The 25,306-nt window shown below is 44.8% G+C and overlaps 1 protein-coding gene across 8 annotated transcripts in view; it reads left to right on the top strand.

The window, feature by feature from the left end:
- The first annotated feature begins 4,399 nt into the window (after positions 1 to 4,399).
- Positions 4,400 to 25,306, top strand: part of SLC16A3 (solute carrier family 16 member 3) — a 78,964-nt gene continuing 58,057 nt past the window's right edge. Inside the window, exon 1 of one of the 8 annotated variants that reach the window (XM_077251380.1) lies at positions 4,400 to 4,701. The gene's annotated coding sequence lies outside the window, so the exon portion shown is untranslated. Of the gene's footprint in view, positions 5,007 to 25,306 lie in introns of all 8 variants that reach the window. The other 7 variants (XM_077251374.1, XM_077251377.1, XM_077251376.1 and 4 more) reach the window with 7 other exon arrangements.

Genomic DNA, 25,306 nt, shown 5'->3' with positions numbered 1-25,306 from the left:
CTCTGATGTTCATGCCTCGGATTTGGTTCGTGCCTTTCATAGGGCTCATCCAGGTCGCCCTGGCGGTTCTTGTGAGGGTTCGGTGCCCCCTCCTTAAGGGGGGGGTACTGTTGTGATCCGCTTTTTGGGCTCCCCTAGTGGTGGCTGGTGGTACTGGAGACTTGTGTGTACTTTTCTGCCTCAGCTCACCTGCTTCCATCAGTTTTGGGAGTTCCCTATTTAGCCTTGCTCTCCAGTCACTTCCTTGCCGGTCATCATTGTAACCTGAGTCTTTCAGTTGCATGTTCCTGCTACCAGTCTGCTGATCAGCTAAGTGGACTCTTGTCCTTTTTGTTTTGTATTTTTTGTCCAGTTTACAGTTTGTCATTTCCTGTTACTGGAAGCTCTTGTGGACTGAAATTGCCACTCCTGTGTCATGAGTTGACACAGGAGTCTTAAAGTAATTTCAGGATGGGTTTTTGAAAGGGTTTTTCAGCTGACTGTGAAGTCCTCTTTTGTATCCTTCCTCTATCTAGTAAGTGGACCTCGCTTTGCTAAATCTACCTTCATACTGTGTATGTCTTTTCCTCTGAACTCACCGTTAATATATGTGGGGGCTACTATCATCTTTGGGGAATTTCACTAGAGGTAAGCCAGGTCTGTTCCTTCCTCTTCCAGGCGTAGTTAGTTCTCCGGCTGGCGCATGGCATCTAGGCAGCCGTAGGAATGCTTCCTGGCTACTGTTAGTTGTGTGGTAGATTTAGGTCACGGTCAGCTTGAGTTTCCATCACCCGAGGGCTAGTCTGTTATTTTGTGTTTCTGATGTTCCCATGCCATTGGGGAATCATGACAGTCACCTTGCTGGAGTAATTTGTGATCCTCTACCACTAAGGATCATAACAGATTCCCTGACTGCTTTGGCCTGGCGACGAAAGCTGCACAGATACTGCAGGTGGCGCGGGAAATGGTGGGCTTACAGGGAGGGAAGGGATGTAGCGTTGCTGACTAGCTTCATTGGCCGAGGGTGCTGCAACCTTTAGGGACGTTTGATAGTTATTCCAGGCTTGCAAATGCATGTTGGATAAATGTCTATGCATGCAACTTGTATTTAGACTTTTAATATTCTGACCTCTGCTTAAGGTAGTTGAACATTTTTGACAGATGACTTTGCGCTGATCATTTGGATGTTGTTTAAAAAAATGCCAGACTGCACTCTTTCTACTATCGGATACCTTTTCAGGCATTGCAGACTGAGCTTCTTTAACCGGATGGCCACGCTGTCCTCCAACTGGTTTTGTTTTTGCCACGCATTTTTGGCCAGATACGGGCCCGGTAGATGGAACCTGTTGTGATGTTGATGCCTGCTGCGGCTCCTCCTCCTCCGCTTCAGAACTACTGCCGCCTGCACCCTGTTCCCCCAATGGCTGCCAATCGGGGTCCACATCTGGGTCATCTATGACCTCCTCTTCTATGTCGTGTGCAATTTCGTCTGTGTCACCGTGTAAGCCGGTGGTATAGCCTTCGTGACGGGGCACCATAGTCTCCGCTGGGTTTGATTCTGCCTCAGTACACTGCGAGGGCAATGTTCTGGTCTGAGTCAAAGGAACAGCATAGTAATCTGGCTGTGGCTGTGCATCTGTGCACTCCATGTCCGATTCAACTTCTAATGGGCATGGCCTGTTAACTGTTTCACTGTCTAACCCAGGAACGGTATGTGTAAAGAGCTCCATGGAGTAACCTGTTGTGTCGACTGACGCATCCTTAACTGTTGTTTTTAGTGAAGGACACAAGGAAGCGACTTGTTCCTGACCGGGAGCATCCACTGACGATGCACTGCTCTGACATTTGGCACTTTCCGAGGAGGAGGCGAAAGAGTTAGAGGCAGAGTCAGCAATGAAAGCCAATACTTGTTCCTCCTGCTCCGGCTTCAAAAGTGGTTTTCCTACTCCCAGAAAAGAGAGCGTTCGAGGCCTTGTGTAGCCAGACAACGAACCTGGCTCAACTACTCGAGACTTAGGTGCTGTACTGCTTTTACCACGACCACCTGATGCTCCACCACCACTACCATCATTACCAGCTGACAATGACCGCCCACGGCCACGAACTCTTCCACTAGACTTCCTCATTGTTTGCAAAACGTAACCAAAGTAACGCTATTTGTTACTGTAAAACAACTTATCAGGTGAACTCAAACTTCTGTAGGATTTATATATACCTTTATAGGTGCCTGACACTGAAAGGAAAATCAGGCCCAATGTTACACACTAGGTTTTCTGTGCCCCAATAATTTGAGACAGATGGCACACCCAGGACCAGCACTCAAGCAGAAATGCCAATCTTAATCTCCCACTATTTTTTTTTTTTTCTGGTAGAATTTACCCTAAAAAAAAAAAGAGGCCCAGTATTACACAGTGGTTTTCGGTGGCACACAATGAGAGACAGATGCCACACACAGCAATGGCACGGAGGCAGACTTGCCAATATTTATCTCCCACTAATTTTTTTTTTTTTTAAAAGGGAGAATGTACCCAAAAAAAAAAAAAATGGCCAAGTATTACACAGTGTTTTCGGTGGCACACAATGAGAGACAGATACCACACACAGCAATGGCACGGAGGCAGACTTGCCAATATTTATCTCCCACTAATTTTTTTTTTTTAAAAGGGAGCATTTACCCCCCTCCCCCCAAAAAAAGGCCAAGTATTACACAGTGTTTTCGGTGGCACACAATGAGAGACAGATACCACACACAGCAATGGCACGGAGGCAGACTTGCCAATATTTATCTCCCACTAATTTTTTTTTTTTAAAAGGGAGAATTTACCCCCCCCCCAAAAAAAAGGCCAAGTATTACACAGTGTTTTCGGTGGCACACAATGAGAGACAGATACCACACACAGCAATGGCACGGAGGCAGACTTGCCAATATTTATCTCCCACTAATTTTTTTTTTGGAAAAGGGAGAATGTACCCACAAAAAAAAAAAATGGCCAAGTATTACACAGTGTTTTCGGTGCCACACAATGAGAGACAGATGCCACACACAGCAATGGCACGGAGGCAGACTTGCCAATATTTATCTCCCACTAATTTTTTTGGGGAAAAGGGAGAATTTAGCAAAAAAAAAAAAAATGGCCAAGTATTACACAGTGTTTTCGGTGGCACCCAATGAGAGACAGATACCACACACAGCAATGGCACGGAGGAAGACTTGCCAATATTTATCTCCCACTAATTTTTTTTTTGGAAAAGGGAGAATGTACCCAAAAAAAAAAAAAATGGCCAAGTATTACACAGTGTTTTCGGTGCCACACAATGAGAGACAGATGCCACACACAGCAATGGCACGGAGGCAGACTTGACAATATTTATCTCCCACTAATTTTTTTTGGGGAAAAGGGAGAATGTACCCCCAAAAAAAAAAAAATGGCCAAGTATTACACAGTGTTTTCGGTGGCACACAATGAGAGACAGATACCACACACAGCAATGGCACGGAGGCAGACTTGCCAATATTTATCTCCCACTAATTTTTTTTTTTAAAAGGGAGAATTTACCCACCCCCAAAAAAAGGCCCAGTATTACACAGTGTTTTCGGTGGCACACAATGAGAGACAGATACCACACACAGCAATGGCACGGAGGCAGACTTGCCAATATTTATCTCCCTGCAGTAATCTCAGAAAAGTATGGCAGGCAGCTATAAAAAGGACTGCTGCACACAAAAGTGTGGACAAACACACAAGATAGCTGTGCAGAAAGGAAGGAAAAACAGGATTTGTGCTTTGAAAAAAGCAGTTGGTTTGCACAGCGGCGTACACACAAAGCAACGCAGCTATCAGGGAGCCTTCTAGGGCAGCCCAATGAGCGACAGCGCTGAGGAAAAAAAAATGTAGCTTCCACTGTCCCTGCAATCAAAGGTGGTATTGGACAGTGGAAATCGCTACAGCACAAGCGGTTTGTGGCTCTTTGTACCCTGCCTATCACTATCCCTGCTTCTGAAGAAGCGGCAGCAACCTCTCCCTACGCTCAGATCAGCAGCAGTAAGATGGCGGTCGGCGGGAACGCCCCTTTATAGCCCCTGTGACGCCGCAGACAGCAAGCCGATCACTGCCATGCCCTTCTCTAAGATGGTGGGGACTGAGATCTATGTCATCACGCTGCCCACACTCTGCGTCCACCTTCATTGGCTGAGAAATGGCGCTTTTAGCGTCATTGAAACGCGACTTTGGCGCGAAAGTCGCGTACCGCATGGCCGACCCCACACAGGGATCGGCTCGGTTTCATGAGACGCCGACTTTGCCAAAAGTCGGCGACTTATGAAAATGAACGATCCGTTTCGCTCAACCCTACTCCAGAGACGATGGGTCCACCGGCTTCATTTTTGTAAGGAAAACGCTGACTAAAACATACAAACATTACATATACAGCTGGTAATGATGTGGCAGCATACATCGCACAGAGCTGCCTCCCTAGACACCCGGGGACTGCACGGTGCACCCACAACACAGGGTACAGTGCGACCTCTCCCCTCCCCCACACTGGGGGATGCTCTGGATCCCACCGGCTGGAGGATGCTCTGCTCATCTGTGACCTTCAGCCTCTCCTGTAGGTGACAGTGACGGAGCGGTGACGTCACGGGAGGACGTGCAGAGTAAAAGCTCCGAGACTGAGGCAGCGGAGTCAGAGGAGAGCGGAGAGGAGCGGCTGCACCGAGTACAGGTGCCCGGGGAGAGGAGCGGCTGCACCGAGTACAGGTGTCCGGGGAGAGGAGCGGCTGCACCGAGTACAGGTGCCCGGGGAGAGGAGCGGCTGCACCGAGTACAGGTGCCAGGGGAGAGGAGCGGCTGCACCGAGTACAGGTGCCCGGGGAGAGGAGCGGCTGCACCGAGTACAGGTGCCCGGGGAGAGGAGCGGCTGCACCGAGTACAGGTGCCCGGGGAGAGGAGCGGCTGCACCGAGTACAGGTGCCCGGGGAGAGGAGAGCACTGGACACAGCCCTATACAGCTGGCACAGCAGAGCTGAGGTGTGGGCTATGCCATGAGCACGGGGCTGGTGTGGTGCTGCTTCTGCTGGTGGGGTTTAACTCTTTGATTTCAGTGCAGATTTGTATGAATGAATGGGATATGTAAGTGGTGCCAGTGTATGCCAGTATCAGGGGGTCTGGGCTGGAGGCTGTATGGGGGGAGATCTTCCCTGCATTGCATTATTCTGGGTCAGTGTGTGATGTTTATAGTGATTTTGCTATTTTTATCAATTACCAATCTTCAGCATATTGGAAATACTTGATCCAGGGCCTCCTTATTGAAGTGATTGCTAATAATCAGTCACTGACAAGGCTACTGCATTATTATTGTTATTATTATACTATTTCTGATATTAATAATTTACGTCTAGACATTTTGGAAACAGAAATGATTTTTTCCCCTCCAGCATATATTGGGGATTATGGTTATGACTGATCGTTAGTATTTAGAATTGATTTTTATTATTATTTTTTTTAAATGATATTAGTGAAGCTTTAGATCTGGCATGGATGAGCAGACCTGTGTGTAGCCTATCCAGGCATGCTGGGGGTTCATACACTAGCAGTAGGGGGGCTGCATTTGGCTCTTCGCACTTTGGATCAACAGGTAGTAGCTATTGGAAAGGTTTTAGAAGCTGTGTAACTGTCCTCCCTGCTGCCATCTGTGCTAAATGCTCTGAATTGCATGCTGGAGAATAAACTGACTTTTACATTTTTTATTATTTATTTTTTTATTATTATTATTATTATTTTTTTTTATGAATTAATCAGCAGTTGTCCCCTGCAGATTGTGTATGGCAGCTTCCCCCCCCCCCCAACTAAACAATGGCTGTTGATCATTTAGCACCACGTAATGCAGGTCTGGCTATTTGCATAAAACTTATTAGCAGCTGCCATGGCAAAGACATCTGTTGTCCTGTGCCATTATCCTGATCTTCCCTTGTATCTCCCATCTCACTGGCGGCTGCTGATGTAGTGAGGATTAATACTCTCGGGTTACTTTAAGGGTTTAAATAGAATTAAATTGAGACCTGATTTGAAGTCCGTTAGGTTTGTGTGCTGGGCCGTCAATATGTTATTTATTTCTGGCTGGCATCCAGCTTTCCTATTGATCTAAATATTAAATGTATCATACAATAAAGATCAACCCTTCATTTCACAGAAATTCCACTAATTAACACATTAACTTTATTAGGTACTTATTAAATAAAAAAAAAAATAAATAAAATCGAGCTACTCTAGTTAACTGTCCCCAAACTGTATGCAGTATCCAATCTAGTCAGAAATTATTTGGACAGTCAACGTGCAAAACGTTAGGCAGTAAAATACAGAGTGAGGGGTGGTCCTGCTGTCAAATAATATGAAGGGGGGAAAAAAAATTACCATATTATCAGACTACTATCAGCCCTACCAACTGCAGAGGTTGGCACCCTAGAAAACGCAATTGGCGCCCCCCCCCCTTGCAACGTGATATCCCCTATTACACCCTATATCTATGGAGGCAATCAATAATTGATGGATAATCCAGAAATCACGTAGCAGAACCCTTGTCAGACTGGGATGCCAAGGGCCCACCAGTAATCAACTCCAGGACCCTAATTTTGAGCTACATGCAAATGTGACATTATCCTCAATCACAAATTTATATAACAATGAACTGGGTAGATTGTTACATGAATATGATGCAGTAAGTCTGTACATAGTGATTCAAGTATTTAATGCCAAAAACTGCACATATAAAAGGGTGGTGGCCGTCTCCTGCACAGGGGCCCTCCGGAGGATTCTCCTGTTCTCCTGTGGGCCAGTTCAAGCCTTAGCAGAACCAAAAACGATGCTCAGAAAATACGGTACATAAAAAGGCCAAAAAATACTAAAACTCACCCCAGGAACCCAACGTACCACAGTAGGATGTAATAATCCTTATTCACATGTACCAGGACATCACGTGGAAGGTTTAATATTTATAGGCCTAAAAACAAAGTAATGCTATCAAAAATAATAATATTCATTTTATCAAAAGCGTGATCAGTATATTAAAAGTTACCTAACCAAATGTACATAATGTGCCATAATAAGTACCATTTCAAAGTAAAAACCAGGAGAGAAAAAAAGGAGAATACAAACATCCCATAATAAAAATAATATCAATTTTATTAATCAAAAACATGATAAAAACACACTCACAACACAATGAAAAGAACGCAAGTAACCTAATTTGCCAAGGCATGTTCACACGTTCAGTATTTGGTGACTTTTTTACCTCAGTATTTGGTCAGTATTTTACCTCAGCATTTGTAAGCAATAACCAGGAGTGGGTGAAAAATACAGAAGTGGTGACGTGTTTCTTTATACTTTTTCTCTGATTGTTCAACTCCTATCTTTGATTTACAAATACTGAGGTAAAAATCTGACCAAATACTGAATGTGGCCTAATTGCGCAGGAATGGTGCAGAAAATCTGCAACATCAAAAACTCATTGTGAGAACATAGCCTGAAGGTATGTGCATATGATGTCTTTTTCAGGCAGGTGCGCTCACATGACCTCCGCTGACTATAATTGGGTCCATTTGGTTGTGTATATCAGTTTAATGAAAAAGAAATTGGCATATTGCATTATGTCTTCTACTAAGGCCTCCCTCACGCGTCCTGGTGATTCCTGTATAGGAAAAACCAGTACTGATGAGATCCGTGGTCCGTGTCCGTGTACCATCCATATGTACATATGTAACATCCATGTATCTGTTTGTTGTCCTTTTGTCCGTTTTTCACATCCGTGTGCCGTCCGTATGTCTGTGTGACATGGAAAAAGCAGTACAGTTCACGCTGATTCCAGTCATCGGCTGCTGAAGGCAGCTCTCATTATTGTCACCTTGTCTCCCTAAGATTAGCGTGACCAGGCAACAATGATGGGAATTGTATTCAGCCCCTGCAGTCAGGGCCCGCTTCAGGTTTTCGTTGGCCCGGGTGAAAGAGTCTCAGTGGGCCCCTTTAACACATACCACAATATATGATGCACAGATACGGCAGAGAAATATTGGTATAGTACAATGCCGACGATTTCACTTACTTCTTACATTACATGAGTGATATCTATTGTAAATTCTACAATAGCTCAGACAGTATAGTCCACCATACAGTATTATGGGCACCACATAGTGCTCCATACAGAATAATGGGCCCCATATATTGCTTCATACAGAATAATGGATCCCATATAAGGCTCTATATAGTATAATGAGCCCTATATATTGCTCCATATAGTATTATGGGCACCACATAGCTCTCCATACAGAATAGTGAGCCCCATATATTGCTCCATACAGTATTATGGGCACCACATAGCGCTCCATACAGAATAATGAGCCCCATTTATTGCTCCATACAGTATTATGGGAACCACATAGCGCTCCATACAGAATAATGAGCCCCATTTATTGCTCCATACAGTATTATAGGCATCACATAGTGCTCCATACAGAATAATGAGCCCCATATATTGCGTCATACAGTTTTATGGGCACCACATAGCGCTCCATACAGTATTATAGGCATCACATAGTGCTCCATACAAAATAATAAGCCCCATATATTGGCCCATACCATATTATGGGCACCACATAGTGCTCCATACAGAATAATGAGCCCCATATATTGCTCCATACAGTATTATAGGCATCACATAGTGCTCCATACAGAGTAGTGCTCCATACAGTATTATAGGCATCACATAGTGCTCCATACAGAGTAGTGCTCCATACAGAATAATGAGCCCCATATATTGCTCCATACAGTATTATGGGCACCACATAGCACTCCATACAAAATAATTCGGCAGAGAAATATTGGTATAGTACAATGCTGACGATTTCACTTCTTACATTACACGAGTGATAATTGTAAATTCTACAATAGCTCAGATAGTGTAGTCCACCATACAGTATTATGGGCACCACATAGCAGTTCATACAGAATAATGAGCCCCATATATTGCTCCATACAGTATTATGGGCACCATATAGTGCTCCATACAGAATAATGAGCCCCATATATTGCTCTATACAGTATATAATAGGCCCCATACATTGCTCCATAAAGAATAATGAGCCCCATATATTGCTCTATATGGTATAATAAGCCCCATATAATGCTCCAAACAGTATATGATGGGCCCCATATATTGCTCCATACAGAATGGGCCACATATAATGCTCCATATACAGTACAGACCAAAAGTGTGGACACACCTTCTCATTTTAAGATTTTTCAGCATTTTCATGAGTATGAAAATTGTATATTCACACTGAAGGCATCAAAACTATGAATTAACACATGTGGAATTATATACTTAAAAAAGTGTGAAACAACTGAAATTATGTCTTATATTCTAGGTTCTTCAAAATAGCCACCTTTTGCTTTGATGACTGCTTTGCACACTCTTGGCATTCTCTTGATGAGCTTCAAGAGGTAGTCGCCGGGAATGGTCTTCCAACAATCTTGAAGAAGTTCCCAGAGATGCTTAGCACTTGTTGGCCCTTTTGCCTTCACTCTGCGGTCCAGCTCACCCCAAACCATCTCAATTGGGTTCAGGTCTGGTGACTGTGGAGGCCAGGTCATCTGGTATAGCACCCCACCACTCTCCTTCTTGGTCAAATAGTCCTTACACAGCCTGGAGGTGTGTTTGGGGTCATTGTCCTGTTGAAAAATAAATAATGGTCCAACTAAACGCAAACCGGATGGAATAGCATGCCGCTGCAAGATGCTGTGGTAGCCATGCTGGTTCAGTATGCCTTCAATTTTGAATAAATCCCCAACAGTGTCACCACCAAAGTACCCCCACACCATCACACCTCCTCCTCCATGCTTCACGGTGGGAACCAGGCATGTAGAGTCCATCCGTTCACCTTTTCTGCGTCGCACAAAGACACGGTGGTTGGAACCAAAGATCTGAAATTTGGACTCATCAGACCAAAGCACAGATTTCCACTGGTCTAATGTTCATTCCTTGTGTTCTTTAGCCCAAACAAGTCTCTTCTGCTTTTTGCCTGTCCTTAGCAGTGGTTTCCTAGCAGCTATTTTACCATGAAGGCCTGCTGCACAAAGTCTCCTCTTAACAGTTGTTGTAGAGATGTGTCTGCTTCTAGAACTCTGTGTGGCATTGACCTGGTCTCTATTCTGAGCTGCTGTTAACCTGTGATTTCTGAGGCTGGTGACTCGGATAAACTTATCCTCAGAAGCAGAGGTGACTCTTGGTCTTCCTTTCCTGGGGCGGTCCTCATGTGAGCCAGTTTCTTTGTAGCGCTTGATGGTTTTTGCCACTGCACTTGGGGACACTTTCAAAGTTTTCCCAATTTTTCGGACTGACTGACCTTCATTTCTTAAAGTAATGATGGCCACTCACTTTTCTTTACTTAGCTGCTTTTTTCTTGCCATAATACAAATTCTAACAGGATATTCAGTAGGACTATGAGCTGTGTATCCACCAGACTTCTGCACAACACAACTGATGGTCCCAACCCCATTTATAAGGCAAGAAATCCCACTTATTAAACCTGACAGGGCACACCTGTGAAGTGAAAACCATTCCCGGTGACTACCTCTTGAAGCTCATCAAGAGAATGCCAAGAGTGTGCAAAGAAGTCATCAAAGCAAGAGGTGTTCTTTGAAGAACACTTTTTTGTTAAGTATATAATTCCACATGTGTTAATTCATAGTTTTGATGCCTTCAGTATGAATGTACAATTTTCATAGTCCTGAAAATACAGAAAAATCTTTAAATGAGAAGGCGTGTCCAAACTTTTGGTCTGAACTGTATAATAGGCCCCATATAATGCTCCATATATAATGGGCCCCATATGATGCACCATATATAATGGGTCCCATATGATGCTCCTGTATATGATGGGCCCCATATATGATGTTCCAGTTTATAATGAGCCCCATATAATGCTCCATATATAATGGACCCCATATATGATGCTCCTGTGTATTATGTGCCCATATAATGCTCCATATATAATGGGCTCCATATATGATGCTCCAATGTATGATGGACCCCTTATAATGCTCCATATATAATGGGCTCCATATACGATGCTCCAATGTATGATGGTCCCCATATATTGCTCCAAACATTAAAAAAAAAATGAAATTGTCACCTCTCCTCACTGGCTGCTGCTCTGCTCCGGACTCCTCAGTGTCGGCGTCTTCCGGCTCTTTACACTATTTATTTAGGCAGAGGGTGCACAGACGTGATGACATTGCCCCCACTGACCTGAACGTTACAGCCAGAGGATGCGGAAGGTGCCGCAGTGGTGAAGCAGGGAGAGGTAAGTCTCGCAAGTGTCAGGGCCCTGAGCAGGCGGAGGGGCCCACTCGTACACGCTGGCACAGGCACCAGGCCCCCATAGCACACCGGCATTCTCAACAGCGAGTGGGCCCCCCGCCTGCTCAGGGCCCCGGCACTTGCCCTGGTGCTGACGCCGGCCCTGCCTGCTGTGTACCACCTGTGTAAAATAGAGAATTTATGCTAAGACTTTACTGGTGAGTTTACGGGGGACCCCAGAAAAAAAATGATGTAAAGTCCCCCTATAAATTCAAACCAGCAAAAGCTAAACAGACAGCTGTGATATTAATAGCCTGGAAGGGACCAAATATATTGCCTCCCCCTCCCAGGCTACCAACATCAGCCCTCAGCTGCCCCAAATCTGGAAGTTAGCCTCACTCTTCCCTCTTGCCTTGTGGTGGTCGCAAGTGGTGTAATAGGGTTGGGGTTGATGTCAACTTTGCATTGTCAGCTGACATCAAGCCCACAGGTTAGTAATGGAGAGTCGTCTATAAAATGCCCCCATTATTAACCCCATAGTAAGTTTGTAAATAAATTCACAGCAAGAATAAAATTCTTTATTTAAAATGAAACTCAACACCCTGTTTTACACATTTATTTAAAAATAAAAAAGTTATACTCACCTTTACACCTAAAATCCATTGAAGTCCATGTCTCCTGTAAAAAAACAAAAATAATAAACAACTTATATCCCTCACCTGTCCGACGTGAAGATAATCCTCTAATGCCTATGTCCCCTGTAAAAAAAAACAAAACTAATTAACAACCATATCCTTCACCTCTCACCAGTTCACTGTGAGCCGCGAAGATTAACTCCGGTGACCGCAATGAGATCCTCGCTAGCTCTATGTGCCATCAGTGCCCTGACGAAGCTCCACTTGCTGGAGCGATACGCGTGGGACATTTCTTCCACCCCTCTGGGACTTGAAATCGTGGTCCTCTGCCCTCGTTACGTGTCACACACGTTGGGTAATATAATCTTGGACTGATTTTAGCCGAGATCGGGCTCATTGTTAGCTTATCTAGATATGTATGGGATCCTTCCATGAGCTATCTCATGTAGGTTACCGTCTATATCCCTTATTATAGGTGTCCCTGTGGTTTTTGCCATGTGAGATATCTTTTTCTTGTCTAGGGCTGTTTGTATTGCCCCATGAGCCAATATATTTTAGGCTTTATATGTTTTTGTCATATCAGACATGTATTATCGGTCCTGAGGGGTTGTATTTTGTAGTGTTTGTTTTTAGGATGTTTTAATTGTAGTGATGTGTTCATGTTTTTTAATAAATATGCTTTGCAATTAATTCTCAATATTTGTGTGGTGTGCATATATTGCAGCAGTGCTTTTTCTTCTTTTTTCACATGTTCTCATTACTGCTGACATTGCACCCCTAGCTTGTTCATGATCCATATATGGTTGTGCGCTTAGGTTTTTTCGTACTATGTGCCATCAGTGTGCACAAAAAAATCTGACATGTTTATGGGTTTTTCACGGACAACTTGACATATGCGCACCACCATTGAATACAATGGGTGTGAGTATGTCCGTATTTGCAGTTTTTAAAAAACGGACGTGTGAAGGGGGCCTAAAAATGATGCTGCTTGTGAAGGAGGCTCAAACGCAAATGTGAACTTTATCCTAAAAAAAATGTAGATTTAGTGGTAAGCACAAATGAATTATGCCAATAGTATTTATGTGGGTTTGTAACCTTTTATATCAGGCTGATCAGCCACAATACAAAGTATTATAAGAAATAACGAGGCAGATATCCAACCTAAAGAGCAAGCACCCAAAAATAGGGCAGCTGTTGGCATGACAAGGTACAAGGTTATTTCTGGTGTACGTGTGAGAATGACTTCTGAGGTGTAAATGTCACTGAAAGGACACCCACCCTGACCCAGAAATCATCTGGGGCTGTGGACAGGGGGCATTCCAGGAACGCCAGCTCTAACGTGGGTTAAGAATAGCTAGTGTGTGGGTTTGGCAGCCTCCTAACATGGAGTGTATTTGTATTATATGGTAATCTGATGTAAGGTACAACTAGGGCTAGAAATGTAACATTTCTCATACTGGAGTTCTTTTGAGTGGCCTGTGCATTTATTAATGTATGTTCCCTGAGACCTATCTGCTCCAAAATTGCCACAGCAGAAAATATGCCACAAAAACCACAACGGATTTAATTTCAGAAATGCTGGAGATAAATCTTAAGATTTCTTCTTCTGCAGCCAAACCATGTAGCAGAAATAATCCATGCAGAAAAACTAGCATGCTGCAGAATCCTGCTCATTTTGATGCAGAAAAACTGTGGATTGTTGCTTTCTCGTTCAGTGTAGAGCGTGAAATCCACTGTAGATCCGCAGGTTTGCATTCACTGTGTTTTCTCTGTGTGTGAACATGTCCTCGGGCTGCGTAAACATGGATTTTTCTGCTGCAAATCTGTTGTGGAAAATTTGCATGTGTAACAGGCTGCTTTTGCTGTAGATTCACAAGGGAATTCATTCCTCCTTGTATATACAGCTCCTATGTCTCTCTATGTATAGGTTGCAAGGGGTAACGTTTCTCCTTGTGGAGAGTGACAAGCCAAGCCTGGCATGTCAGAGTTAGGATACTTATGAGCTGTGCATGCTCCCCTGGGAAATTAAATTATCTTTCCATATGACTTAGGATAAAAGCCAAACCAGAATCTCAATTTTCGTTTGGCATTTTTCCTAAGTCATGTGACAAGGCTCGTTAAAGGGTCGATATTGACTTTTAGGATTGCTACTTCCAATAGGTGGCACTAGAGTTCTAGTCCTCTTCCTCTCTGAAGAGGCAATTTGCATATATCTATGTATAGAAACTTCAAACGTATTCTGTCGTCACTTCCCCCTAGTTCTCGCTGTTATCTGCTGTCAATATACATCAGCTACTTTTTTGATCAAAGGGGTTGCCCCCTTTCAGAAAAGCAAACTAGCAGTCCCCAGGTCCAACGCAGATTCTCTCTCTGCCAGTGCTCTCAGTGTCTGGTGTTAGCTGCGGCGCTGATGTCACTTCGACAGCCAATGATTGGCTACATCACTGTCGGCAATACATCAGCATTGCAGCCAATGCCAGAAATTGGGAGCAGTGGCAGAGACTCTGCCCTGGGAATGGTGAATAAAGCTCTTTTATATTTTCTGTTGTTTTTTTAATTGAAAATTGCACCCAGGGAAAAAGATTTTTTCTGAATGGGAATAACCCCTTTAATGTCAGCCAAATAGTCACGGGTTTATAGCGGCAGAGAGTGGCCAGAAGATCGTGGTGTCTGATTCTCTTATTCCTGCACTGATTAGAAGCACTTCACTTTCATATTAAACAGTGCAGGTTTCTGTTAGCAGTGCAGAGATTAATCTGTTTAGTTGAGAGCTCCTGGAAACATTCCTACATTGATGGTCTCAGCTGTTCAGTGTTGGCCACTCCTCTCTGCTTTATATGCTCCCTTTTGGCAAGCAGGGATTGCCAGTGTTAGTTTAATACTGCCTGGTTCTGGAGTTGGAGGTGTTTGGAACTTTCTAAAGAATATTGCTTGGTGATTTGTCTGTGTGTATATCCTCACCCTCTCCCGTTTACTTTTTCCTCCCTTCCTGGTGTTACACGCTGTTGTTTATGAGTGCATATTTGTATGAATGGTATTCTCATTTATCCCTGTATGTCTTCCCCGGTAAGGGTATGTGTCCATGGGCCTGATTACATCCGGATTAGCTGCGAATTGAACGCTGTATACAACCGCAGCGTTCAACCCGCAGCGTCCAGATGTTACAGCATAGTTGGGGGGATTTTATGATATCCCATCTCCACTATGCATGCGAACACACACCCGGCGGCCCTGCGTTTCCTGATATGCGGTACGTCTTTTTAGATCGCAGCATGTCTGTTTACTTTGCGGCGACACTCCGTCGCCGCAAGGTAAATCACAGGTCCCTATGAATGGGTTGCGGAGATTCTGGATGCGTCCATTGCACCGCGCGTACAGAAGAGAGCGGCGCTTTGGGCGGAGCGAGTTTTCCGCTCCGTCCAAAGCGCCGTCATTACGGACGGTGGACACATACCCTTAGTCTGATTTGTGTAGTCATATACACTGCTACTCCCCACTTCCCTGGATGGGGGAGGGGACAGATAAGGGCTTATTTAGGAGCTCAGTAAGGCACGTGGCACGTCGTCACCATTAGAAGTAAGCTGGGCATCAGGGGCGCCCCTAGCTTTAGGGATAGGGAAGAAACCCCTAGCCTTGGGATCTCTGGCAACTGTGGCACCCACTGATTATTGTAGGATTGTGTATGTGAGGGATCGGGCAGTTGTATTTTGACACGCATAGTCATTGCATTGTCAGGGGAAATAAGTAAATGTCAGAGGTATTTGACAGGGTTTACAATTCTTAATCCATTCAAGGCACATGTCTACTCTGTATGGAAGAGTCAGGAGGTAGAGTTGATAGAGGAATGAAATTATTCATTACAGAATGCTGTAGATAAGCCCCGATGTATCCTGAAAGATGAGAAAAAGAGGTTAGATTATATTCACCCAGGGGCGGTCCCGGTCCGTTTCTGGTCCGATGGGCGTCGCGGTCCGGTCCGGGGCCTCCCATCTTCTTACGATGACGTCCTCTTCTTGTATTCACGCTGCGGCTCCGGCGCACTTTGTCTACCCTGTTGACAAAGTACTGCAGTGCGCAGGCGCCGGGCTTCTCTGACCTTTCACGGCGCCTGTGCACTGCAGTACTTTGCTCTGTCCTTGACAGGGCAGACAAAGTACGCCTGCTCCGGAGCCGCAGCGTGAAGACAAGAAGAGGACGTCATCGTAAGAAGATGGGAGGCCCCGGACCGGACTGCGACGCCCATCGGACCAGAACCGGACCGGGACCGCCCCTGGGTGAGTATAATCTAACCTCTTTTCTCATCTTTCAGGACACATCGGGGGCTTATCTACAGCATTACAGAATGCTGTAGATAAGCCCCTGATGCTGGTGGCTTAGCTCACCTTCGATTTTGGGGGTGACAGGTTCCCTTTAAGTGTTTGGACTGCTTTAGGCCTTAAGACTCAGGAACATCTGCACGCCCCTTGTTTAAGAGATCAGAAAAGCTGTGCACACCCATATACATTAGACTAATCGCCTGAACCCGTTGATATTCACAGGTTCAGTCAACAGTATAAAGTGTATGTAAGTCCCAGACCAGAAGTGTATCTAGGTTTTCTGGCACCTGGGGCAAGAATTCAGTATGGTGCCCCCCAGCACATATGCTATTTGCACATTTAGTCACGTGGCGACAAGCTGCTCTCCCTAATTCTCTCAATGTTCAGTGAAGAACAGAGAAGCAGGAAGAGAAGTGCGTTGTCACGTGACCGTGAGTATGAAAATGACATGAGTGAAATGGCCATGTGATAACTGCTGGAACCAGCAAGCAGAGCTTAATCCTGACAGTAAGTATATTACACGCTGTTAGGATTGGCTACAGAGCTTTACTTTATAATTAAAGGGCTTGTCCAGGTTTGAGATGAAAGTCTGCAGTCATTCTATGTGACTGCAGGCTTCTGAATTCACACAGGGCATGCACTGCACATTTTTAGGTTTCTCCCTTGCCGGTGGCAAGAGTGGACGATCATGCCAGCCCAAGCATGCAATTTGTACACTTCTGGCCACATTCTGACTAGACATGTCGGCCTTTCTCAATTTATTTTATTTGAGGGAGGCCACACATGTCTAGTCGGCACGTGACTGCATGTATGCAAATCGCCGGCACCCGAGAATCCTCGCAGTGTGCAGTGCACACTGTGAGAATTCAGAAGTCTGCAGAATGACTGCAGACTCATCACAAACTTGGACAACCTCTTTAATGCTCCTAACATAAATACAAATATGAGAATAAGTCAGTATCACAAAAATGTTTTACATCAGGTACCTTTTAGATGATGTTGTCTCTGATTGGAGTCGTTCTCTTCATCTTGTCCAGACTTCATGATGACTTTTCTCATCCACAGCACATCTCTGCAGACTTCCATCTTCTCGGGTACTTGTGCAGTACATCCCCACATGTTATCCTTAAAAACAGCAGTGACATTATAATTCTCCTGAATAAAAAATAGCTGGCTAACGCTGAGCCCCTGAATGCATGATTGCCTCTCACTATACTCCCTGCACAAAATATGAGCCCCACACTGTCCCTTTTATGGTACATGATCTCCACCCTACCCTCTCCTTTCCATACCGGGCCCCCTCTTCACACTGTCCTTTCACACTGTGTCCCCCCTGTAGGGCCCAGTCTCTATACTGTGCCCCCTCATCACACTCCCCCTTCTTAGCTTACTGTCCCCTCCTGGCTGTGCCCTTACACTGTCCTCACATACTAGCCCTTCCACACACTAATAATTTTTTTTCATGTGCCCATCCAGACTTTTCTCCCACCAATACTGTCTCCTCACACTGTTCCCTTCAATAGTCTCCTCACACATTTTCCCCTCCCTCATCATACTGTCTCCTCTCACATCCACCCTGCTAACCATACTGACTCCTCATACATTTACACCATCACTCTCCATACTGCCTCCTCATACATCCCCCTGACTCTCCATGCTGTGTCTGCACACATCCCACCACCCTCGCTCCCCATACTGTGTATGCACATATCCCATCACCCTCGCTCCCCATACTGTCTGCATACATTTTTCCCCTCACTACTCATACTGTCCACCCCATCCCTCCACTCATCATACTGGGTTTGCGCCCATCCCCCCACTCACTCCCCATACAGTGTCAGCATACATTCTCCCCTTTGCTCTCCATACTCCTTTCACACCCATCCTCCCCATTCTTTGTCTGCAACAATCCCCCATTCACCATACTGTGACCCATACCCCCACTCTGTCTTACTGTCACCCGTCCCCCATACTGTTTCCTGCTACATGTCCCTCATGTCCCCCCTTGCTCCTCATACTGTGTCTTCAAATTTCTCCCTCTGCCCATGTTGTGTCTGCGCCTGTCCCTTCCTTGCATCTCAAACTTGTTTCCTCAAATCTTCCTCCCGTTATATTAAATCTTCCCCAACCCCGTTCCACTAAATCTCTCCCTCCCACAGAGTAAATCTCCCCCTTTACTCTTAATCTTCATGTCTTCAGCTCTACTGGAGCACTAACTACTAATTCTCTTTGCGCGCCTCTGTGCACCAGTGAGTGATGTCAGCAGCATGATCACATGACCTGATCACGCTGCTGACATCACTCTGACCCGGCGTTCAGAACTACAATTGTACTTGCCTCTAAAAGACGCATGTACAATTGTTCACATTAGGCGGCCTGATGGCGCCCCCCTGCTAGCTGCGTCTGGTGCAGAAGTACCGCTGGCACCACTAGATATGCGTCTGTTCCAGTCAATGGATTGTTGCAGAAAATCTGGTGATGGGTCTTTCATAAAGAACACAGGAGCACTTGGCCGAACTGAACATTTGCCAGATCTGGGACAAAATTTTCTTGGCCAATCATTTGCCAATTTTAATCTCTGTATTTTCTCTTTATAATATCTGTAATGTCAGCAGTCTCTACCAGGAATCCCCAGGTACTGACCTGATGTTGTCAGTAATATACTCTTGGTATCATGGTTAAACATTTTATTATTCTGTTCTGATCTAAATTATTACAGCTTAGATGCAGAACTCTCAGAATTGCCACTGAACAAAAAATTCTCTGAATTATTAATACCAGAATGACTTCATCAAATAGGGAGTAGGCTAATGACAGCAGGGACATTTAATGAATTAATTACTTTAGGTTGTGTGAATTCCCCCTGCTGTGCTTCTGGCTTTTATACAAATGCTTGACGCTTAATGTTAATGTAACAGAATAGACATTATTACCATATATAGGATTCGTGATACTTGGATATATGTAAAAACCTAATAAAGGCACCTCTTGGTACATGAGCATTCAATTGTCAGATTAGGCTGGATTCTTAATAAAGTACCGTACATTTGTGTAGTAAATTGTGAGTTTTTCAGCCCTCGGCTGATCTCCGACAATTTTCAAAAAGATGATGGGACTGGACCTGACAGGCGTAAAAACACCAAAAGTTGCTAAAAATGTGCATCATTTCAAGCACTTTTAAGCCAGAAAACTCCAAGATGACATGGGGGCATTGTCTATGGGCCTGTCTACTTTCTATTCCAAAGGGGCATTAGGGTCCATGCAGTCATGTGGTTAGGCGACTTGCGATGTTGGAATACCTTTTTAATATGGTTATACAATGTGTATTCTGTATTCATTGTTTACAGATTCTAATGCGGAGATGATAAAACATGCAAAATACAATATATATCAGTTTGTAAACAAATGGTACATTTGCTTTTGTCCTTACAGTAAATTATTAGCCTGTTACTTCCTGTTCTGTAGCGTTCACTTTTCAGTAGTTATCTCATTACAATCATAGGCCATTTTAGAATATACGGTAATGGCTAAATATACAGAAAAGGATCACACTGTTAACAATGGGTGATATTACTGGTCAGACCCCTCATCTCCCTGTACAATGTCCTCGGCACAGATCACATAATATGCCTAGAAAATTCGCCAATAAAAGTTAATGAAAATCCTTAGTGTTGATGCATGCAACAGTTGCAGGCTTATGTTGAGGAAGGACTATCTTGAGTAGACAGCAGATGGTGTAACATTGTTTAGCTCCAGCGGTCATGTGGCATAAAATGTCAAGCAAGCCCTGGAAGACCAGTTTCCGACACTGCTGGAATAGCATTAGTGGTGGAGGTGGTACCGTATATACTCGAGTATAAGCTGACCCGAGTATAAGCCGACCCCCCTAATTTTGCCACAAAAAACTGGGAAAACTTATTGACTCGAGTATAAGCCTAGGGTGGAAAATGCAGCAGCTACCGGTGAATTTCAAAAATAAAAATAGATGCTCCATACCATTCATTATTGCCCCATAGATGCTCCATATAAAGCTGTGCCATATATAATGCTCTGCACCGTTCAGTATGTGTTGTGAACTATACTTCTTGGCTCCCTCTTGTGGTCTCTAGTGGTTTGGCACTTGGATAGTCCTTTCCCAGGTTGGTACTCACCTGCTTCGTTAGGCCTGGGGTGTTGCTATTTAAACTTCCTGGATTCTCAGTCCAGTGCCTGGCATCGTTGTAATCAGTTCATTTCTGTTTGCTCCTGTCTTCAGGTCCTGGTTCTTTGCAAGATAAGCTAAGTCCTGCTTTCTTATTTTTGATCATTTGCATTGTTTATATTTTTGTCCAGCTTGTACAAAATGTGATTCCTGATATCGCTGGAAGCTCTAGGGGGCTGATATTCTCCCCCCACACCGTTAGTCGGTTTGGGGGTTCTTGGATATTCAGCGTGGATATTTTGCAGGGTTTTTTGCTGACCATATAAGTCATCTTACTATATTCTGCTATTAGTCAGTGGGCCTCTCTTTGCTAAAATCTAGTTCATTCTTACGTTTGTCTTTTCTTCTTACCTCACCGTTATTATTTGTTGGGGGCCTGTATTACTTTGGGGTCTTTTCTCTGGAGGCAAGAGAGGTCTTATTTTCCCTGATAGGGTTAGTTAGTTCTCCGGCTGGCGCGAGACGTCTAGGATCAACGTAGGCACGTTCCCCGGCTACTGTTAGTGTTTGTGCTAGGATCAGGTATATGGTCAGCCTAGTTACCACTTCCCTATGAGCTGGTATTTATGTTTGCAGACTTTGCTGTAATCTCTGAGATCCCCTGCCATTGGGATCATAACAGTATGCCAGGCCCATAAATAGTTAATGCATTGCTGAAGTGGGATTAAAAGAAAAGAAGTTCTGAGTTTTTTTTTTTTTTTTCTTCCTCCATTTTATCTCTGAGTGGCTTGAAGCTTTGCTGCAGACATGAATGTTCAGACCTTGATTACTAGTGTGGATCAGCTTGCTGCACGAGTGCAGGGCATTCAGGATTTTGTTGTTAGCAGTCCTATGTCAGAGCCTAAGATACCTATTCCTGACCTGTTCTCTGGAGATCGATTTAAATTTAGGAATTTTAGGAATAATTGTAAATTGTTTCTATCTTTGAAACCTCGTTCGTCTGGAGATTCAGCTCAGCAAGTTAAAATTGTTATCTCCTTCTTGCGTGGCGACCCTCAGGATTGGGCTTTCTCGTTAGCGCCAGGAGATCCGGCATTGGCGGATGTTGATGCGTTTTTTCTGGTGCTCGGATTGCTTTATGAGGAGCCTAATCTTGAAATTCAGGCAGAAAAAGCTCTACTGGCCATCTCTCAGGGCCAGGATGAAGCTGAGGTGTACTGCCAAAAATTTCGGAAATGGTCCGTGCTTACTCGATGGAATGAATGTGCTCTGGCCGCAAATTTCAGAAATGGCCTTTCTGAAGCCATTAAGAATGTGATGGTGGGTTTTACAATTCCTACAAGTCTGAATGATTCTATGGCGCTGGCTATTCAGATTGATCGGCGTTTGCGGGAGCGCAAATCCGCTAAACCTCTGGCGGTGTTGTCTGAACAGACGTCTGTCTCAATGCAATGTGATAGAATCCTGACTAGAACCGAACGACAAAATCATAGACGTCAGAATGGGCTGTGTTTTTACTGTGGTGATTCTACACATGTTATATCAGCATGCTCTAAACGCCTAACCAAGGTTGTCAGTCCTGTCACCATTGGTAATTTGCAGCCTAAATTTATTTTGTCTGTGACTTTAATTTGTTCATTGTCTTCCTACCCTGTTATGGCATTTGTGGATTCAGGTGCTGCCCTGAGTCTTATGGACTTGTCGTTTGCCAAGCACTGCGGTTTTGTCTTGGAGCCTTTAAAAGTTCCGATTCCTCTCAGAGGAATTGATGCTACACCACTGGCGGAAAATAAACCGCAGTATTGGACACAAGTGACCATGTGCATGACTCCTGAACATCGGGAGGTGATTCGTTTTCTTGTTCTGCATAAAATGAATGATTTGGTCGTTTTAGGTCTGCCATGGTTACAGACCCATAATCCTGTTTTGGATTGGAAGGCTATCTCTGTGTCAAGTTGGGGTTGTCAGGGAATTCATTGCGATTCTCCGCCGGTGTCTATTGCTACTTCTACTCCTTCAGAAGTTCCTGAATATTTGTGTGACTATCAGGATGTATTCAGTGAGTCCAGGTCCAGTGCTCTTCCTCCTCATAGGGACTGTGACTGCGCTATAGATTTGATTCCTGGCAGTAAATTTCCTAAGGGACGATTATTTAATTTGTCTGTACCCGAGCATGCCGCGATGCGTTCTTATGTCAAGGAGTCTTTGGAGAAGGGGCATATTCGTCCATCCTCTTCCCCTCTTGGTGCGGGATTCTTTTTTGTGGCCAAGAAAGACGGGTCTTTGAGACCTTGTATAGACTATCGGCTTCTGAATAAAATCACTGTTAAGTTTCAGTATCCTTTGCCACTATTGTCAGACTTGTTTGCTCGGATTAAGGGTGCCAAGTGGTTCACCAAGATAGATCTTCGTGGTGCGTACAACCTTGTGCGCATTAGGCAGGGAGATGAATGGAAAACTGCATTCAATACGCCCGAAGGTCATTTTGAATACTTGGTGATGCCCTTTGGGCTCTCTAATGCCCCTTCAGTGTTTCAGTCCTTTATGCATGATATCTTCCGGAAGTATCTGGATACATTTTTGATTGTGTATCTGGATGATGTTCTGGTTTTCTCGGATGATTGGGATTCTCATGTAAAGCAGGTCAGGATGGTGTTTCAGGTTTTGCGTGATAATGCTTTGTTTGTGAAGGGCTCAAAGTGTCTCTTTGGAGTGCAGAAGGTTTCCTTTTTGGGTTTTATTTTCTCCCCTTCTGCTGTGGAGATGGACCCAGTCAAGGTCCAAGCTATTCATGATTGGACTCAGCCCACGTCTGTTAAGAGTCTTCAGAAGTTCTTGGGGTTTGCTAATTTCTACCGTCGTTTTATCGCTAATTTTTCTAGCGTTGTTAAACCTTTGACGGATATGACCAAGAAAGGTTCTGATGTGGCTAATTGGGCTCCTGCAGCCGTGGAGGCCTTCCAGGAGCTGAAGCGCCGGTTTACTTCGGCGCCTGTTTTGTGCCAGCCTGATGTCTCACTTCCCTTTCAGGTTGAAGTGGATGCTTCTGAGATCGGTGCTGGGGCTGTTTTGTAGCAGAGAGGCTCTGGTTGTTCTGTGATGAGACCATGTGCCTTTTTCTCTAGGAAGTTTTCGCCTGCTGAGCGGAACTATGATGTTGGCAATCGGGAGTTGTTGGCCATGAAGTGGGCATTTGAGGAGTGGCGTCATTGGCTCGAGGGTGCTAAGCATCGTGTGGTGGTCTTGACTGATCACAAGAATCTGATGTATCTCGATTCTGCTAAGCGCCTGAATCCTAGACAGGCTCGTTGGTCATTGTTTTTCTCTCGTTTTGACTTTGTGGTCTCATACCTGCCTGGTTCGAAGAATGTTAAGGCTGATGCTCTCTCTAGGAGCTTTGTGCCTGACTCTCCTGGAGTCTCGGAGCCAGCTGGTATTCTTAAAGAGGGAGTAATCGTGTCGGCCATATCTTTTGATTTGCGACGTGTGTTGCAGAGATTTCAGGCTGGTAGACCTGACTCGTGTCCACCCGACAGACTGTTTGTTCCTGATAAATGGACCAGCAGAGTCATTTCCGAGGTTCATTCCTCGGTGTTGGCAGGGCATCCGGGAATTTTTGGTACCCGAGATTTGGTGGCTAGGTCCTTTTGGTGGCCTTCCTTGTCACGGGATGTGCGGTCATTTGTGCAGTCCTGTGGGACTTGTGCTCGGGCTAAGCCTTGTTGTTCTCGTGCTAGCGGGTTGCTTTTGCCCTTGCCCGTCCCGAAGAGGCCTTGGACACACATTTCCATGGATTTCATTTCTGATCTTCCGGTGTCTCAGGGAATGTCTGTCATCTGGGTGGTGTGTGATCGTTTTTCCAAGATGGTCCGTTTGGTACCCTTGCCTAAGTTGCCTTTCTCTTCCGATCTGGTTCCTTTGTTTTTTCAGAATGTGGTTCGTTTACACGGCATTCCGGAGAATATTGTGTCCGACAGAGGATCCCAGTTTGTGTCCAGATTCTGGCGATCTTTTTGTGCTAAAATGGGCATTGATTTGTCGTTTTCATCTGCCTTCCATCCTCAGACTAATGGTCAAACGGAGCGAACTAATCAGACACTGGAGGCTTATTTGAGATGTTTTGTTTCTGCGGACCAGGATGATTGGGTGACCTTCTTGCCATTGGCTGAGTTTGCCCTTAATAATCGGGCTAGTTCCGCTACCTTGGTTTCGCCATTTTTCTGCAACTCTGGTTTTCATCCTCGTTTCTCCTCGGGTCATGTGGAGTCTTCTGACTGTCCTGGGGTGGATTCTGTGGTGGATAGGTTACAGCGGATTTGGAATCTTGTGGTGGACAACTTGAAGTTGTCACAGGAGAAGGCTCAGCGTTTTGCCGACCGCCGCCGCGGTGTGGGCCCCCGACTTCGTGTTGGGGAATTGGTTTGGTTGTCTTCTCGGTATGTTCCTCTGAAGGTTTCCTCTCCTAAGTTTAAGCCTCGCTTTATTGGTCCTTATAAAATTTTGGAAGTTCTTAACCCGGTTTCTTTTCGTTTGGATCTTCCTGTGTCGTTTGCCATTCACAACGTGTTCCATAGGTCTTTGTTGCGGCGGTACGTTGTGCCTGTGGTTCCTGCTGTTGAGCCTCCTGCTCCGGTGTTGGTTGAGGGCGAGTTGGAGTACGTGGTGGAGAAGATCTTGGATTCTCATCTCTCTAGACGGAGGCTTCAGTATTTGGTCAAATGGAAGGGCTATGGTCAGGAGGATAATTCCTGGGTGGTCGCCTCGGATGTTCATGCGGCCGATTTGGTTCATGCCTTCCACGCTGCTCATCCTGATCGCCCTGGTGGTCTTGGTGAGGGTTCGGTGACCCCTCCTTAAAGGGGGGGTACTGTTGTGAACTATACTTC

This window comes from Ranitomeya variabilis, chromosome 4 (assembly GCF_051348905.1).
Source record: "Ranitomeya variabilis isolate aRanVar5 chromosome 4, aRanVar5.hap1, whole genome shotgun sequence".
Classification (NCBI taxonomy): Eukaryota; Metazoa; Chordata; class Amphibia; order Anura; family Dendrobatidae; genus Ranitomeya; species Ranitomeya variabilis.
This window is presented reverse-complemented; position numbering and strand designations above follow the sequence as displayed.